This window comes from Tenrec ecaudatus, chromosome 3 (assembly GCF_050624435.1).
Source record: "Tenrec ecaudatus isolate mTenEca1 chromosome 3, mTenEca1.hap1, whole genome shotgun sequence".
NCBI classification, from domain to species: domain Eukaryota; kingdom Metazoa; phylum Chordata; class Mammalia; order Afrosoricida; family Tenrecidae; genus Tenrec; species Tenrec ecaudatus.
The window spans coordinates 9,408,692-9,427,403 of record NC_134532.1 but is presented as its reverse complement, the minus strand read 5'-3'; the positions used below and the strand labels follow the sequence as shown (position 1 = coordinate 9,427,403).

Below are 18,712 nucleotides of genomic sequence, written 5' to 3'. Positions count from 1 at the left end.
GGTTATCACAGTGAACAGAAATGCATGTACATATGTATGTGTTTATGTTTCACACAGTATGTGTGAAATACCTTTTTAATTAGCCTTCTAGTAATTTAGTATAAAACGTCTTCCTGGCAATTCCTTATTTATGTAAATTCACAAATGAGTAACATTTCAGTTGTTAAAAAGCATTTTAAGAAATTACAGTATAAAGTATTAATCATCCATACATTTTGTATGTAATAATGCAACTATTATTAGCTATTTTAATACACCTGCCTGAAAATCTATTTATCAATGTGCTTTTTTAGTGTTTTTCAATTTAATCGACATCAAAACTTAATTCCATTCATTCGTTATTAAACAAAGAGAAACAAAACCCACGGTGCCACCAAATCAATTTCAAATGATAGCAAGCTTACAGGACACAGTGGAACTGCTCCTTAAGATTCTGAGACTTTGAATCCTTCGGGAAGCAAATAGACTCACCTTTCTCTCATGAAGCGCCTGGACTTAGCAGCCCAGGGCTTTACACCCGGTGGCAACATCACACCTAAATGATAATCTTTCCAACATCTTATTTGGCAAGAGATTTGTTAGCATAAACAATCATTGCTATCACTAGACAAATTGTGAAATCATAATGTTTTATAATACATGTATTTTACCTAAGTATTTTGTAATTTTCACCTGAACTTTCTCTCAGTGTGCCTTTTTAGACATTTAAATCTATATGTCAATTAATAATTATTAATTCAATCCTGAACAACCATTGGTTTGCATGTTTTTATTATATGATGTTATTAAGTTATGCCACTACAATATTAAAACAGATAAGCCGTTTGTCTTCTTGATTGAGTCACAGTCTAATGATAAGTAAGAAATATTACATGGAATTAAAGAATTCAGACTAGTCCATGAGAAAACCTAAGAGGGGCCATTCTTAGGGGTATATTCTGACAAGAGATGGATGCTGAATTCAGTATATTTTTGAATTGGAGGCCTTGAGGAGAAAGTGAACTAGAACCTGTGCTTTGTAGCCAGTGTAAACAAACGATGCTCCAAAGATGTAAAATCTTCACAGAACAGACTGGCATTGGAGGTTTCAAACCACACAGCGTTTGTTTAGCAAGTCGATGTGTTAACCCTTCTGTCAGCAGGCTTCCTAGAGAAGAGCCGGATGAAAACAATCATAAGTTTCAGGATAGATTTCAAAACAAAAATTAGAACAAAAATCAGAAGGGAGGAAGAGGCAAGTTATTTAAAATTCCATGGGATTTAAAAATCCAGGCTATTTAAATGCTATTTAAACCAATACTATTTAAAAATTCAATGGGATTATTCATGATATAGTCCATGGAGTGATAGGGAAGACACTGACCGTATAATTGAATTATCCAATTAAAATTTGTAAAGATTGACCCGTCCTGCGGGTCATCAACAGCATGGGTACCTGAAAGAGGGACTGGGAATGAAGGTGGGCAAGAGACGCAGAGAATGGAGACAAGACAGGAGTCTGATCATGTCTCGTTTATTGAGCTGAGAGCAGAGGCTTAAATAGCCAGCGAAGGGCGGGCACCATTACATCATATGGAAATAAGGTATAGCTGGGGTAGTCAATAGTCACGCACCTACCAAATAAGGACTAAATGGCGGTCGATTGTGCTCAAACAGTTCCGTATGCTAATGAGGCATACCGGGCGCCTGGCGGAAGTGCCACCAGGTGTGTGTTGTCCAATGAGCATAGCGGCTGCTAGCAATTGAGCACCAATCCTAGCAAAGGTCAAGTAACTAATGACCGCAGGGGAGACAAGGGCAGGAAGACCACTAGGCACAATTTATATGACAGAAAACCGAGAGTAAATACATGAAGGTTGTATATGGCTTTGATCCAGGGCTGAGGGACATGCAGTTCCCTACAAAAGATCATTCATGAAGATGAGTGGAAGGTACAAGTGGGGAAAAGTAAAAGGCTTGAAGGAAGAAGAATAATCGTAGATTATTACTGGAACCTGTGATGGGATTTTGAGGAATGTTATAATTGAGTTATTTTTATGCTGTTGTCTCGTGGTCCAACAGTTTTTACACTACAAACAAAATAAACACATTTAGTCCATTCTGACTCATAGCAATCCTTTAGGACAGGGTAGAACTGCCATTGTGTATTGTGGAGTCTGTCACTCTTAATGGGAGTAGAAAGCCTCAACTTTATGTCTTTCTTAGTTGCAGCAACTGGTGGTTTCAAACTGCTGACCTGTAGTCAGCAAGTCAATCACTATGTCACCAGATGTCAGCATTTGCTCACCTGATGGGAGACTTAATTGTTGAATGCTTACCTCAGCATCCAGGTTGCAGTCTTCCCTAGATGCGGTGTGGAAACCTTGAACTAGCATGTTTGGATAGACAAGAAGGTGTCTGATCATGGAATATTTAGAAGACTTACAACTGATGAAGGATAAGGCATTTCTAGAAATGCTTTAATAACTTATTCACTTAAAATTCCAAAACTAGTGATGTTCCTATCAGCACGTTTGCTGTGGCTTACCATGGTGATGACTAGGTATATTCATTGGTGATATCCCTTACTCAGTCAAGCTTCACATTCAAAAATGTTCTTATTATCTCCACGCAATTAAAGGTGACCTTATATCCTAATAGTAGTAATGTATATCTCTTGATGAAAAACATTTTTGAAAAAGAATTCTGACAAATTGGTGATAAAAATTTGAGTTCCTCAAATAAGAATGGCTTCCTTTTTTCCTACCAGTGAGACATGTACATTGAGATTATAGCCACGTAGGTTAACCAAACAGTTCCCTCAAGTTAATTCTGACTCATACCGACCCTGTAAGACAGAGTAGGGGTTTCTCAAAATGTGAATCTTCAAAATTAGGAAGTCTAATCTCTCTCTTATTGAGTGGTTGGTGGTTTTGAACTGTTGACCTAGCTGTTAATAGTCTAGTGACTACTTAGTGTGTACATGCAAGTTCCGAATGTATAATGTTTTATATGTTGATTTTATTGTCAGAATTCAATTTATTAGAATCATCTTTTATAAGAACTGTGTGCATGAACATTCTGATTTTTTAAATCAATGCATTCTTGCAACAATATTTGAAGTACTAACTGTTCCATCTGAGATCAGGAGTTGATCCTTTTGCTATATTGAGATTATTTTCTTATGGGGTGACAAATTTCCTAGAAACAGGATATTATTTTTGTGAAGCTTCATTAAAATAAAGATTCTTTTCCTGCACTTTGTAGGGAGTTTGACACTCAAATAAAATGTCTACCAAAATATTTTTAAACCTTTCAACTAAGTTTAATCAATAGGCAAAAGTGCTATAAGCACCAGTGACTATCCATATACCCTCTTTTCATCACATCATATTATAATTAGACAATTTTATGTTGATTGTACCTTTACAAGATTTTTTATTAGAACTGTTTTTATTATCTTTATTTCTAGACAAGTATCACATTTTCATTAAGAGCTATAAGTATGTAAAAGTTAAAAGGCTAGAATAAAGACTCCCTTGTGAGATAATACTAGTTCTGTAATCTAGGGTTCACAATCTTTTTGCCTTTACCAATATTTTCTACATTGCTTTTGAACTTGACTCATTAGTTACTGCTTGGTGAAGTGTTAGGATATTGAAGACATTTTAGTAGTCTCTAGAGATAGTGTAGTAGTTCCATTTCAATCAAGATCATTCTTCATGTGATGGGTAGGGTTTGTTATGCCAACATGGCCAATGAACACAGGTGAGATTGGTTGTTGGGCAGAGAGATAAATACCTAGGTGAGCCTCTTCTCTCTCTCTTGATCTTTGATCATCTGGCCAGTGTGTGGCTGCCTTGCTTGTTCTGTGCCTACATTCACAAGCTACACTATCCGCAGGACGCCTAACCCGTGGACTGTGTAGCTATAACTCAATGTTCCTTCAAGACCTGCTTCGCCACACTACTGGAATTTACATCTCTTGAGAGGGGCACTGTTGGACCCTATCATCTGGCAGACTATTGGTGATCTGCTTGCTGTTTCTGCCTGTGGCCAGATAGCCTGAACTACTCTACAGAGGACTACCTAGCGGCCCTAAAGACTTGAAAGACGGCCAGTGTCTCACAGCTAGCTGTCTCATGGGAGAGAGTTGCACTGGGCCATTTGTACTGCTCTATAAATTATTTAACTGCTTATTTCTTTTGTATCTATCCATATAAATATATACAAAAGTATTAGTGTCCTTGTTTGGATTCTCTAGAGAACCTAACACACTTCAGCATTCAGACTGCAGGTTCCTTTTTGTTTTTAAGTAAAAGTTTGCTCTATGAGGAGGAGGGGCTGGGGAGGATCAGAAGCGACACAGTCTAACTGTTGTATTCAGGAAGCAAAAAAGCAGAAGAAATTGCATCTCTGAAATTTCTTAGCCAAAACTCATACTTTGTATAATTTTGTATTTTACTATTTTTGAATGCATAGAAAGTTATCAAAAATAGTAATACCTAATATTGGTCCTTATACCATATAGAATATTGTTCTAAATAAGCTAGCAAGTTGGAGATGGAAGAGTTTTGAAGAATTTCATCAGGCTCTTTGATTATATTTTATTTTAATGTTGGCTGAGACATGATGGCATTAATTAAAAGATCATCTGTTGAGAATGACTCTTTTACTCATTATGAGCTATTAGATTCTTTCTCATTTACGGAGATCTCCAATCCTTAAGGTGAATGATCACCCCAATCCCCTCTTCAAGGAAAAACAAAGAAAAAACAACAACAACTCAAAACGCTTGGCTGCCCAGTCATTTCTGACTGTTTTGCTGCCAGGTCAACAACAGCTGCAGCAGCAGATTCCTGGTAGCCCAGTGGCTAATGCTCTTCTGCTAAGCAAAAGGGCAGCAGTTCGAACCCACCTGCACTGATCCCTGGGAGAAAGATCTGGAAGTCACTCTTTGTTATGACTTGGAAACATTGTGGGCCATTTTTGTCTTGTAGGGTTGCTGGGAGTCAGAAACAACTCGACAAGTATGCATTTTGTTTGCATTTTAAATAATGAGTTATGCAAGTCATACGCTCTCATAAGGTGAGATAGATGAATTGTCATCATTTTTGACAAACCATTTTAAAAGGAATTACCAGATATTAAATTACACACCATTAAAATAACTGGTTGGACAATTTACTTGGACCCCAGCATTATACATATTTAATGCCTGCTTTAGAAATAGAAAATGCATGGTACAACGTATTTCTTAAGTTTATCAGTGTGTTTTCTCAGAAATTATTAGTGTCTGAACATGTCTACACAATAGTTTTCAGTCTTTCTATGTTCTAAACATCTATGCTCATTACTTATATTCAGCGTGTACAAAGTGTCTGTTGAACAAAGAAGAGGATGACTTACAGCAAAACAGCCAATCCATATATTCCTCCTGCTCTTGTTATCATGGGAAAATTTGCACCTGGTGGAGCAGAAGCATTAAATAGTTCAGAATTTGTCCACAATGTTTACAAAAGACCCCTGTTAGTGTAATGGTTAAACATTGGGCTGCTAACCCCAAGGTCAGTAGTTCCAGATCACCTGCTGCCGTTCATGAGAAAGTCAAGATTTTCTACTGCTATGAAGAGTTAGTCTCAGACACGCACAGGGACAATTCTACCCTGTCCTATCTAGTCGCTGTGAGTTAGAATTAACTCGGTGGCAGCGAGAGATCAGATTCTATGATAGCTAAACCAGGATATGTATATTTAGTTGCCATTTGCTAGTTTGTTTAAATAATTTCCAGTCTCAGCTCTGCCGCAGATGCCATAGCATAGTCCTCCCATGCTGAACAATTTGTAATTTATAAAATTACATGACAATTTGTAAACAATTCTTCGCAAATTAAAATAGTGCAAATAAAGCATATTTGCATTTTTGTGAAGTATTTTTGAGGCTATCGGAAAATGTTGTGAATACAGTAGTGTTCAAATATATCTGCAAATTGGGGGGAACCCTCAAACTGTTCATTATTGTTGCTCCTGGTGTTATTTTGTTTATCGAGCAAAAAAGAATAGTCTATCATTTTTCTTAGTCCAAAAACTTATTAACTACATCGAAAGAAGTCTCCACTGAACAAAGACAGGCAATATATAAGGGACAAGCAACTCCTTTTATCTTCATCGATCGCCTTCTCCCTGTTTATCTGTAAACTAAAGGGAATATGTCTTCTTTTAATTCTTTACACTGATGTTCCTTAAATCTGTTTTCTGGATTGTTTTCTTATGCCTTCAATGATCTAAATCTAAAAAATAGATCTTTACTAGAACTTCAATTTATTAAATTACTATGACTTTTGTAAATTAATCATTTCAAATTCCGTTTTAAACAAAATGCACCCTTCAAACTACCATATAATTTGTGTTCTGTCCTCAATCACACTTTTTAAGCTGCTCTAGAACTGTATCAGTTTATTGAATTTTAAAAATTTTATATTCCGTTAATTGCTGCAGCTATGTTTTTCATTAATTCCTTAAATGCATCTTGCACTTCTTTCATCAGTACCATTGATTTTCGATCACATGCCTCTTCTTGAATAGGTTGCTGGTCAACCCATTCCATTCTTTTTGGTGCAAAGACTGCATTTCTTTATCTTATTTTGATGCTTCTGGAGTCATTCTATATTTTGCCCATAGAGTTTTACAACATTGTAACTCAATACTCAATCTTTTATTTTATTTCAGTTCTTTCAACCTAAGAAATACTAAATACCTTCTTCCTTTTTAAAAAAACTCCACGTCTTTTCACATTTTATTAAAATGATTTCATTTGACCTCTCAAGCTGTCCTTGAAATGTTTCTGTTCAGTTCTTTCACTCCATCATTTCTTGAATTCACATTAGCCACTCTAGTTCAATAACAAGTCCTAGAGTCCCTTTAAAACATTTACTGTACTCCTTTCTTACTTCCTTGTATTTTTAATGAATTTTTACTTACTGTGTGTATGGTGTTCTTTATGTCATCCCACAACTCATCTGATCTTTGGTCATTAAGATCCAATTTATCAAATCTGTCCTTGAGGTGATTTCTCAAACGATGTGGGATGCATTCCAAGTCATATTTTGGTTCTTGTGGGCATGTTTTAATTTTCTTTAGCTTCAGCCTTGTACGTCGTGTAAATATGAGCAATTAATGGCATATTCTGCATTAAATCCTTGCCCTTGTTTTGGGTGATGATGCTGAGTTCCTCCATCATCTCTTTCTTTTCAGAGTTGTGGTCAATTTGATTTTTGTAGATTCCATCTGGTAAGGACCACAGCAAAGTCCCTGATTACAGTGTTGAAAAGGATATTTGTAATGAAGAAGTCATTACTCTGGTAAAATTCTGTCTTACAATCTCCTACATAATTTCTACCATCAAGGCCATATTTTCTAATTATTTTCCTTCTTCTTTGTTTCTATTATTTCCACTCCAACTACCAGTAATTATCAATGTATATTAATTTAGCATTTAATTACCTTTAGACTGAAGAAGCTGGTAGAATTATTAAATTTCTTCATCATTATCCCTACTAGTTTGTGAATAAATTTGTATATATTTGGAGCAAGGGTGGAAAGACTTCCGAAGTACATTGGACATGTTGTCAAGAGATATATTATCTGGGGTTTTAAAGACTTGAAGGTAAACAAGTGGCCATCTATCTCAGAAGCAACAAAGTCCACATGGAAGAAGCACACCAGCATTTGTGACCACGAGGTGTCAAAGGGATCATGCATCAGGCATCAAAGAACAAAAAAAGCATGTCATTATATCATTGTAAATGAGGGTGAATGCAGATTAGGGACCAAAAGCCCATCGGTAGATAACTGGACATACCCTTACAGAAGGGTCGCGGGGAGGAGATGAGCCAGTCAGGGTGCAGTGTAGCAACAATGAAACATACAACTTTCCTCTAATTCTTAAATGGTTCCTTCCCCCACTATCATGATCCAAATGCTACCTTACAAATCTGGTTAAACCAGAGGATGTGCCCTGGGACAGATAGGAACTGGAAACACAGAGAATCCAAGACAGATGATCCCTTCAGGATTAGTGCTGAGAGTGGCAATACCAGAGGGTGGAGGGAAAGTAGGGTAGAAAGGGGAAACTGATTATTAGGATCTACAGATAACATTCTCCCTGGGGGATGGATAACAGAAAAGTGGGTGAAGGGAGGGAGACATCAGACTGTGTTAAGATATGGAAAAATAATAATAATTTCTAAATTGTCAAGGGTTAAAGAGGGAGGGGGAACAGCAAGGGAGGGGAAATGAGGAGCTGATATCAAGGGTTTAAGTGGAGAAAAAAATTTTGAGAATGATGAGGGCAACGAATGTCCAAATGTGCTTTATACAATGGATGGATGGATGGATTGATTGTGAGAAGAGTTGTACAAGCCCCTAATAAAATGATTTAGAGAGGGAAAGAGAGGGAGAGAGAGCGAGAGCGAGAGCGAGAGCGAGAGCGAGAGCGAGAGAGAGAGAGAGAGAGAGAGAGAGAGAGAGAGAACAGTCCCAAGAAAAAGCATCATGCCTTTCAAAACAAGTTACAGTGGTATGGAAAACTGACAGACGAATGGTGGGCTTATCACATAGAAATATGAAAATCAGACAATGCATTGGAAAACTATTTTCGGTTCTCCGTATAAAATGAGAACAGTACCAGTAGACGTCTAAGCGACAACAACAACAAAAATAATAGTAAACAAAATTAAAAATGGAATCCTCTGTCGGGTTTTTGAATTATTTAGGGGAATCAATTGTCTCCTTTTTCTCCCAAGAGCTGGCCGGTGGGTGTGCACCACATGGCCTTTGGGTTAGTAGTCCCAGCCTGACCAGCCAGTGACACCAAGGTTCCTTATAAAAATCGTAATATATTAAAGTAACAGGGAATTATTATTATTATTTCAATGTAGTATTAATTTGGAATTAATGCATAGATCAACATAACTTCAATCACATCAAACAGTAAATTGTGAAATTGCGCTACCATCAGTTTCTAAACATTCTTTTTCTTCCTGGACTCCTTGACACCATCTTCCTTACCCTACACCCTGATTCAGTTTGCTGTCCCTGTATGAAATCCTGGGTTTCATATTCCAAACAACAGAAAAACATATAGCACAGCGTCGAGAGGGTGACCTCCAATGATGTAACACCTCTGAGATATACCCTGATACGAGCAAACAAACAAAATACAGAAAATGATGAAAACTAGGTAAGATCCAGCGTGCATCAGCAAGGGGATCAACTGACAAAGTTTAACTGTTCTGTTCAGGTTTATCCCTTACTTTCGATGCCTGCATCACTCAGGGGCGGTCTTTTCTTTGATTCATCTTTCAAAACGAACCTTTTAAGGCTGCTTTTGGTTATCAGTGTAGTCTACCAAAGACACAAATCACTAATGATGCTCTCTTATCTATTAAGACCTAGTAGACCTATTTTCCAAAATAATAATAGCAAAAATAATAATGATACCAATAATAATAATAACAATAACTGTATTAGTTTGGCTACTTACTTTTAAAGTATCTGAGAAACCAAAGGAGATGCTGCTAGCTTTCACTCATTTCAAATTATTCCCATCCTTTATTGTTTTTACTTTTACTGTGTATGGAACGCCTTCTAGTTTCCAGATTTCGGATCTCTTTTAAGGATTTCATTTTACTTGGATCCACAAACAATTCTCATAGAAACATTAGTCAAATATTATATTAACCATTGTATTGGGCAAAACTACTGCACGTCCAGACCTCTTTAAAATGTTAATGAGCAAGATTCACTTTGAATACTAAGGTGAGCCCAATTCAAGGTATGATATTTTCAATCAACTTAGATGCATGTGGAAGATGCATTGTGAATAAGAAGTGTAATGAAGAACAGAAGCATTTACCATACAGTATTAGAGAAAGGTATCGAAAGAACCGTGGACTTCCGGAAGAACAAACAAATCTCTCTTAGAGAAGTACGCCAAAATGATCCTGGAAAGACAAGGTGACTCAACTTCTCATATGCTTTGGATATATTGTTCGAAGAGACCAGTCCTTGGAAAAGGAGTTCATTTTTAGTGAAGTATAAGGACCAGGACATAAGGGGAAAGCCCTTAACAAAAATGAATTGACAGACACAGTGACTAGAGCACTGGGCTCAAACATAAAAATTGTTTGATTTTTTGTTTGTTTGTTTTGCCTCTGTGGATAGCAGAGGACGAGGAGTGTTTCACTCTGCTGGATTGAGGTTGTCTGAGTAACAATCAACTGGAGGGCACAGAACAAGGATAACTGGGCCTCTGTATCTTCATTTCTTTCCTGCCATCATGAGCTCTAATAGGATTAGGTTCCATGGAGACTCCTGTTCCTAATCCTTTCTAAATACAAACTGTCCCCATTAAGGCAGCTTAAATGTAATAATTGGATCCAAAATATATATAATTATATTTTATACTTAATTGAGTAATAAACATATGGGGGATAAAGCAATATGCTCTTATTGTTAGTGACTGACAATAAAGTATATTTTTAAATAAATGAAGTATAATATTTACATATATATAAATCAGATGAATCAGTTGTTAGAGTTTATTTGTTTTGTTGTAGTTAGAGTTTTTTTACACAAATCTTATCCCATATGAATTTGGGAAAAAGTGGTTTATCTATAAAACATAGAAAAATATAATATATCTAAAAGAGCTTGAATAAAATTTACATCATTTTGAAAATTTTGTCAGTGTCTTAATCAAACTTCAAACAAATGAGAATGATCAGAAGAGTGTTTTATTTTAAGTATCACAAATATATGTAAATGGAGTTTTATTTTGTAGTTTAATATTTTGTTAAGCTAAACAGTTGATTGAGCATATAATTTTCTATGAAAAGTACCAATATTTGAGTTTGATGAACACCAATCAATCTGGCTACCTTTCTGCCAGGTATTTTTATTAGATCTTTATTTATTTTGATGTGCTTTGACAAATTACAAGCCACATTTTGATCACTGTTTATGTCAATTATCCTTTTCCCTGGCTCACCTTCTAAGTTAGTTTTTTGTGGCTCATTTTATTCTTGTTATTACAGTATTTTTTCCAGTTTTGTGTGTTTGAGATAGGTGACAGAGTAAATGAATATCCCTCCTCATATTTAATGTTAACCATGTTTTGCATCAAAAAGTTAATACTAAATATATAATGATAATATGCTATTATTTCTCAAAAATTGAATAAATCCACAAATGTAGTAAAGGCTATCTAGGCTTTCAAGTGTCAACTTTCAAGATGATACATTGTTCATATTATTTATAAGCTAATGGGTATTTTGGAAACCAGAAAAATTTTTAAATATTATGTTCACAATCATTTGGTAAGTCAATATGTTTTATAATTTTTTATTCACAGTCTGAATTTTATATAATTATGTATTACTGTATCATCAAAGGACAGCAAAAGTACTAACATTCTGAATATTGTTTTTTGTTATTATAATGTAGTTGGCACAGGAAAAATACAAAATTGACCGCTAACTATTGCTGAGAAAAACAAAGCAACTGTTTATTAGGTGAAAAAAGTTATTTTTAATAGTTTGCTGAGTATTTTATCAAGTATGACTGTTATAATATTATTTTTATGAGTTTTGCCACTATGAATGCTCTGTCTTCAATTCTATAGTTGAAAACTATTAGACCATCTTATATTTAGTTGGCTTTAGTGTAAATGTTTTATTAAAAATTTGAGATTCTTTCTGTTTTTATTACATTTTAAGTTCATGTAGTAATTCAAAGTAAATTTTTATGTCTCACTCTTTATTTTCTTTAGTCTTCAAAATAAAATGCATGAATAATGTCATGAACTATAGTGTCAACCTGCACTATATTCTAAATTATAAATCTGATGGGAACTTTAATCAAATCTCTTGCAATGAAATATGCTAATGTAAATACATTCAATGGAGAAGAAATCTTTTATCCTGTGAGTCTTATATACATGCTCTCAAACCCCACTGCCATTTAGTTAATGCTGACTCAAAGCCACCCCATGTGTGTTCCCGAGACTGGAGCGTAGAGAGTTCAGTCTCTTCCCCTCTCAGAGCTGCTGGTGGTTTCGAACTGCAGACCATGCAGATCACAGCCCAACACGTACAACACCAGGGCTCCTAATCATATACATATGAGCAGTTTAATTAATATTATAAATGCATGGCTATTAATGTCATCTGTAGTTCATGATACAAATGATACAAATTAGTTGCTGATGACTGTAATCTGACTCACAGTAATAGGTCCTGAACCATCTTCATGATTAATGGCATGGTTCAGTCCATTGTTTTGACTATTTTGTAAACACGTGTAGTTGGGGGTTCCATCATTTTCACTGACCCTCTATTTGGTTAACAATGAAGTCATTTTCTAATAATTGCTATTTCTTTATGCTGTGGCTTCTTTAAGTTGTTGTTCTTGTTATAGTGAACTCTATGGGTTCATAAACACCATCCAAGTCCACACCAGCTCACAAATATTTATGATGTTGTTTTTCAGTTGTCTCATTTTAATTTTTGGCAACTTCCAATTTTCTTCTAATTCTATAGTGTGTATTTCTGATACTTATTACTAATAGATGGTAGCGGTCATTAATTCTAATTTTGACTTGTGCAACATCAACAAATGAATATTCAGAAGGGCTTACTCCATCCAAGTCATTAAAATTTACTGTATTTTAGGCAACACTTTCTCTGTTGTATTTCATTTTCTTTCCAAACTGGGTGATTTATCTTCCAACACCACATTAGAATATCATTTGTTTTTTATTAGCTTGTCTTTTGAAAATATTGCTTCATAGTCTGTCTTAGCCAGCTTCATTGCAACACACACACGATATGACAAACTAGCAAATACAACATGGTGGCTTGGAGACTAACTGCCACCAGTTTATAATTTCCTTTTATTTTGATACAATAAATCTGTTTTCATGACAATTTTCATGTATATAGACTATTTCCGAGTAAATCAGTGGTTTACTACACATCTAAAAGTCTGCCAAATCTTTGTGTGTTCAACCTTCAAGTGTAAGCAAAAGTTTAAATTAGAGTCAAGATTTATGGACAGTAGATCGAGAATGCTAGACTAATAATACAGTGCATTACTCTAAAGAGTGAAAGTTGTGAGACTGGCTGAAAAGGAAAGGGAACTGGCAGCAGCAAACTTCTACTATCTTTTCATGTGAAAAGTACAATCAAGCTAATAACATTTTATTGAAAATTTATTTTATAGAGATTTTATTGACTATTACAAAACACTTTCATACATCACCACTGAAAAATCTTGATTTATATAATGCTTGAGTTATATAATGATTTTTAATTAAAAAATGATGTCTTTTATTTCAAATTTCAATGTGTGGCAAATACTTTAAGAGTTTTCTTTGACTAAATACACTTATCACTGTCAATTTCCTATTTTTTAGAGTGTGTCAAGTAGTGTATGTTAGAAAAATTCTTAAAACAACTCAAATTCATAACCACTTCAACATTGTATTCTAGAACTCAAGTTTCCACTAAGGGATAGAATGAATCCACGTGGCTCTCAGGAATTTTTTTTCACACAAAGCACTTCTGTTATACAATTCAATATGTGCATATTCAAAAAGACACCAGATGAAAAAGAAGTGAAGACATGAAGCACAGGTCCTGAGACAGGATTAGGGAAAACATGAAATAGCAAGCCTCACCCATCTTGAAAAGAGCAGAAGGTTAGGGGGACAAAAAAGGAGCACTATTTCAGTAAAAGCTGTGAGAAAATGCTGAAATTATCCTTGTTATTTCTTATTTTTTCCTTTCCCTTAAACCCCAGTTAATACGTCTGAAATTTCTCAGTGCTCACAAAAAATGAAACAGATATAGAAAACTAACATTAAAATCCTACAACTTTGCCTCTACACCGTGATGACAGTAAAGATCAGTGCTACTCAGTGTAGAATGCATTGGCTGAATCAGTCCTAGTTAATCCTTCCACATCCTCAATGGCGTGCAGAAAAGTCTGCCAAGATCCATCCAATAGTCACACCCTTGCTTTCTAGAAACTGCAGGTAGATTTCCTGTCATGGTTCAACCTTCTCTTATTTCAGTTTCTACTGCATTCCTCGGACTTTAGATGGAGAAAGTGTTTGTTTACAGAAACTCAGATGGATTGGTGCAGCTCACCTGAGATGATCCAAGATGATGTACCTGTTTGAAGGGCAGCTCAGAAATCCTCCCTTCTGTCACAGAACCCACTATATGTATCGATCCAGGGATTAGGGCATGTTCATCCTTGAAGAACCAGTATTTGAACTACCACAATCTAGAATAACATTTTAGTTCAACTCATGAAATGTATCTGTGCATCTACTGTGTGTGCAGGAGACTCCACATTACTAGTTCATGGTGAAGCTGCTCACAAATATCTCCTTTCCCGCTAACCGCTTATGTTCCATCTGCTATAGTGAGGCTGTGTACGTCAGGCTTCAAAGTCGTGGTTTAATAAAGCTGACTCATCCCCCTACCGATTCCCCTCCATAACTATTGTGTCTATGCCTAGAGCAATTCTAGATATATTCAATTATCATAACAGAGGAAACATTTATTTCAAAAAATTACAGGATTTGTGTAATAATTAACAACAGGGACAGATTCCCATGCTTTTCCTGTTGGATCCCTCTTCAAAAGCTTACCATAGGTATTGTTGCTGGGTGCTTCCAAAGAGGTTTTCCACTATTTTTGCTAAAAGTTATAGGCTAGTACTATTGTCATATCCAAGATCAGAACGATAATGCTACCTAGATTTACCAATGTGTTGTTGTTAGGGGACACTGATTCCCTTCCTGCTCTCAGAAACCCCAGGTGACAGAATAGAACTTCCCCATCGGATTCAGTGGGCTATAATATTTAAGGATCTGATCACCTGGTCTTTCTTCGATGGCACTGTGGAGGAAGGCCTACCCACCATCCTTTAGGGTAACAGTACAGTACTTGACGATTTTGAGAGCAGAGCACTATGTTCCATATAGTATAGTTAAGCTCATTGCCACTGAGTAAACATCCTGTAAGGTGTCTTGTAAACATCCTGTAAGGTGGAGTAGGACATCCCATAGGGTTTCCAAGGTCATAGTCTGTACAAATAGACCATCACAGCTTTTCCCAAAGAGCAGGTAGTGGATTTAAATTGTTTACCTTGTAGTTTGCATCCAAGCCCTTTACTGTCTATGTGACCAAGGTTCTATACTGTAGTCAATCGCATTTAAATCATTCAAGGTTTACCATAACCTTGACTGTCTAATCATGCCTGACATTCCTGTCTTGCGAGTTAAACTTCTTACTTTCAGTGCCAATTTACCAATTTGATTCAACAACCAAATGTCAGTATGTTCATCTAGAAACACACTATCATCAAGTCAATATTGACTCATAATGACCCTATAGGACAAGGTTGAAGTGCCCTTAAGAGTTTCCAAGACTGTAACTGTTTACAAAAGCCTTGTCTTTCTCGTACTGGGCTGCTGCTGATTCAAATTGCCAACCAAGCTGATCACAGCTATTTCACTAGAGCTCTTAGTTAGAAAAGTAACTGGTAAAAACCTGCCATCGAAGACTCTTACAATGCATAGTTCGATTCTGATATATTTGAATTTCCTGTGAGTTAGATTCAACTCAACAGCAATTGATGTCTTGATATTGTTGCCCTTTTAATTAAAAATAAAATGAACAATAACCAAAAGCATTTTAATGTGTTTTGGGTGAAAGTTTACAGAGCATTTTGTTTTCCCGTACAATGATTTATGTCCGTCTTGCTTAAGGCTGTCAATTGCAATCCCCACCGACCTGTTTCACATTTCCATGTGTCCTTCTATTCTACCCCCTTTGCCTTATAATGTTGTGTCATTGAAAATTCTCACCACTTGGTCTCAGTTGGTTAATTTTCTAAGAAACACATACCTCCCTGGCATTATTATTCACTGTGTCGATGCATAAATTATTTAGCTTAATGTTGTACCAAGGGGTTGAGTCCAGTTCCTGGTGTGAAGAGTCATTGAAAGCCATGATCTTGAAGATTCTACAAGTTTCCTCTAAACCAGTAAATGTAGACTTTGTTCATGATCTCAAGTTCTTTAGTTGAGTCTGATGAGGTGCCACACCCTGCCCCCAAAGTCTATTTGGGAGATTCCTCAGGGACTTCATTTCTCTGCTCCCCTTCCTGTCATGTTAAAGGTCTTGGTGTTTTCCCCTTGCGTGGTAGGGTCAGATCAGGCACAATTCTCACACTGCATATCCAATACTTTCCCCATATCGCTATGGATCAGTAAGGATTTGTGTTTTGTGGTGGGGCTGGGCCTACGGTCCTTTCTGTGCATTGGCTGCTCCAAACTGGAATATTATTCTCAGAGCTTGGTGGGCCAGGATGTCAGGATGTGTTCCACTCTCCCTTTCTCTTTCCTGCTTAGTTTGTTCCTATGTGCTCTGGTCTGACGCACCCCTCTCCCTGGGTAGTAGCTTCAGTGCTGTCCTCTAGAGTCTCCTTCTGGAGGTGGAGGGGGGTGGTGTCAGTCCACATAGCTAAGATTGTGATCTGCCCAACAGACCTCTCTTTGGTTTGCTGCTTCATGACGATGTGTTTCATTCATTGGTGCACTGGGTTGAGGTCTGGCTCCTCTCTCCCTCTCCTTTAGAGATATAAATAATAAACTCCTCTTGGGTTGTTTAGTGCCCTGTTCCCCAGCTACCCATGTCTTCTTTTCTCACCTAGTTCTCTCCCCCTCCTTTTGAATTGGCTGCCATATGTATTCCTGGATTGGTCTGGCACCTGTCACTGTACCTGTACCTTGCTCCAGAAATGTATGCATGTAGTACCCTTTCCCTATGCCCCTTTTGCTTTTTAAGCATGCCTCAATGGACTCATGTTGTACTTGTCCTTTTGTGCTTTACTTACTTCGCCTAGCATCATTTCCTCCAATTCTTCCCATGTGACGAAGTGCTTCATGCGTTCATCGCTGCTTTTTAGCGATGCACAGTACTCCATTGTATGTATGTACCACAATTTTTAATCCAGTGAGGAAAATTTAGGTTGTTTCCACTCTTTGTAGTGGTGAACAGTGCCTCCATGAATATTGGAGCACAGATGTCTGGACGTTGTTTGTTTCTGATCTCTTTTGTGTGTATGCCCGGTAGGGGGATGGCTGGGTCTTATGGTAGCTTGATTTCCATCTGTTTTAGCTATTGCCGAATCAAGTTCCACCGTGGTTGTACATACTTACAGGTCCACCAGCAGTGGACAAGAGTTCCTATTCCACCACAGCCCCTCCAAAACTTGTTATTTTCTGATTCTTTAACTAGGCTATCTTTGAGGGTGTTTGGTGGTATCTCCTAATTAGTTGTTTTAATTTGCACTTCTCTATGGCTAATGATCAGGAATATTTTCTCATATGTTTATTGATCATTCAGATATCTGCCCTTGTGAAACTTCTCTTTAAGTCCTTTATGTACCTCCTTAGTGAGCAGTTAGTGGTTTTCTTATTATAAGCTTGCAGGGGATTGTAGATTTCAGTAATAAATCCTTTGTCTGATGTGTCAGTGCTAAAGATGTTCTCTCAGAATGTGGGCTTTCTTATTATTCTCTTGACGAATTATTTTTATGTACAAAGGTGGTTTATCTTCAGTACATCACACTTGTCAATGTGTGCCTCCTCTGTAGTTGAGTCCTTCCCTATTTCCAAAAGCCTATGTATTCCCTGCACCAAAGTTCTCAGGTTTGTCCCAATTCCCTCATTGATAGGGCTAATGATTTGGGGTTTTAACTCCAGGTCTGCGATCCACCTTGAGTTTATTCTTGCACATAGGGTGAGGTCTTACTTCATTTTTCTGCAAATATATATCCATTTTTTCCAGCACCACTTGTTGAAGAGGCCATCCATTTCCCAATTAATATTTTGAGGGCCCTTAGCAAAGATCAGTTGTCTGTATGCTGATGATTTTATTTCTGGGTTTTCAGTTCTTTTCTGTGTTAGTCTGGGAAGACTAGAGAAACAAATTCATACACACTCACATGTGTATAAGAAAGAGCTTTATATATAAGAGCAATTGAATATTGAGAAAGCATGCCAACCCAGTCAAAATCAGGTCCATAAGTCTGATATTAGCCCATATGTCTGATACCAATCTATAAAATCCTCGTCAGACTCACAAAACATATGCAATGACACCAAATGCAGGATGATCACAGGCCAATGGGTGGAAAGTCTTGTGTGTCCAGTGGGGGTATAAACATCTCAGCACTGGAAGGGGTCTCCATTTCAAGGAACCAACTTTTATCTGCATTAATTTTTTACATAGTTTGCTGTTTCCCTACTCGTTTATTTATGCCCTGATTTTATTTTTTTTCTTTTGCTAGTAGTAGGATGGTCTTGTTCATAATGTTCTAATTGCTGTAAGTTTTGTGCCAGCACATCAGTCATATGTCTCAGTCTCATTGATTTCTAGAAACTTCCCAATATCATTTCTGATCTGAGCCAATACCCACTCCTTTTGCAATAGAGTTATTCATCCTCTAATTTTTTGCTCATGCTTTCTTACAAGTCCTTTTATTGATTTCCAGCTTTATGACATAGTGGTTGGACATCGAAGTCTATATAATCACTTTGTGCTTGAATTTACACAGATTCAACTTGTGTCCCAGCATATGGTCTATGTACAAGA

General features: G+C 36.7%; 1 protein-coding gene across 3 annotated transcripts in view; it reads left to right on the top strand.

Moving 5' to 3' along the window:
• The window catches only part of FSTL5 (follistatin like 5), an 812,142-nt gene that overhangs the window by 416,050 nt on the left and 377,380 nt on the right, over nt 1–18,712 (top strand). The window lies entirely within an intron of this gene.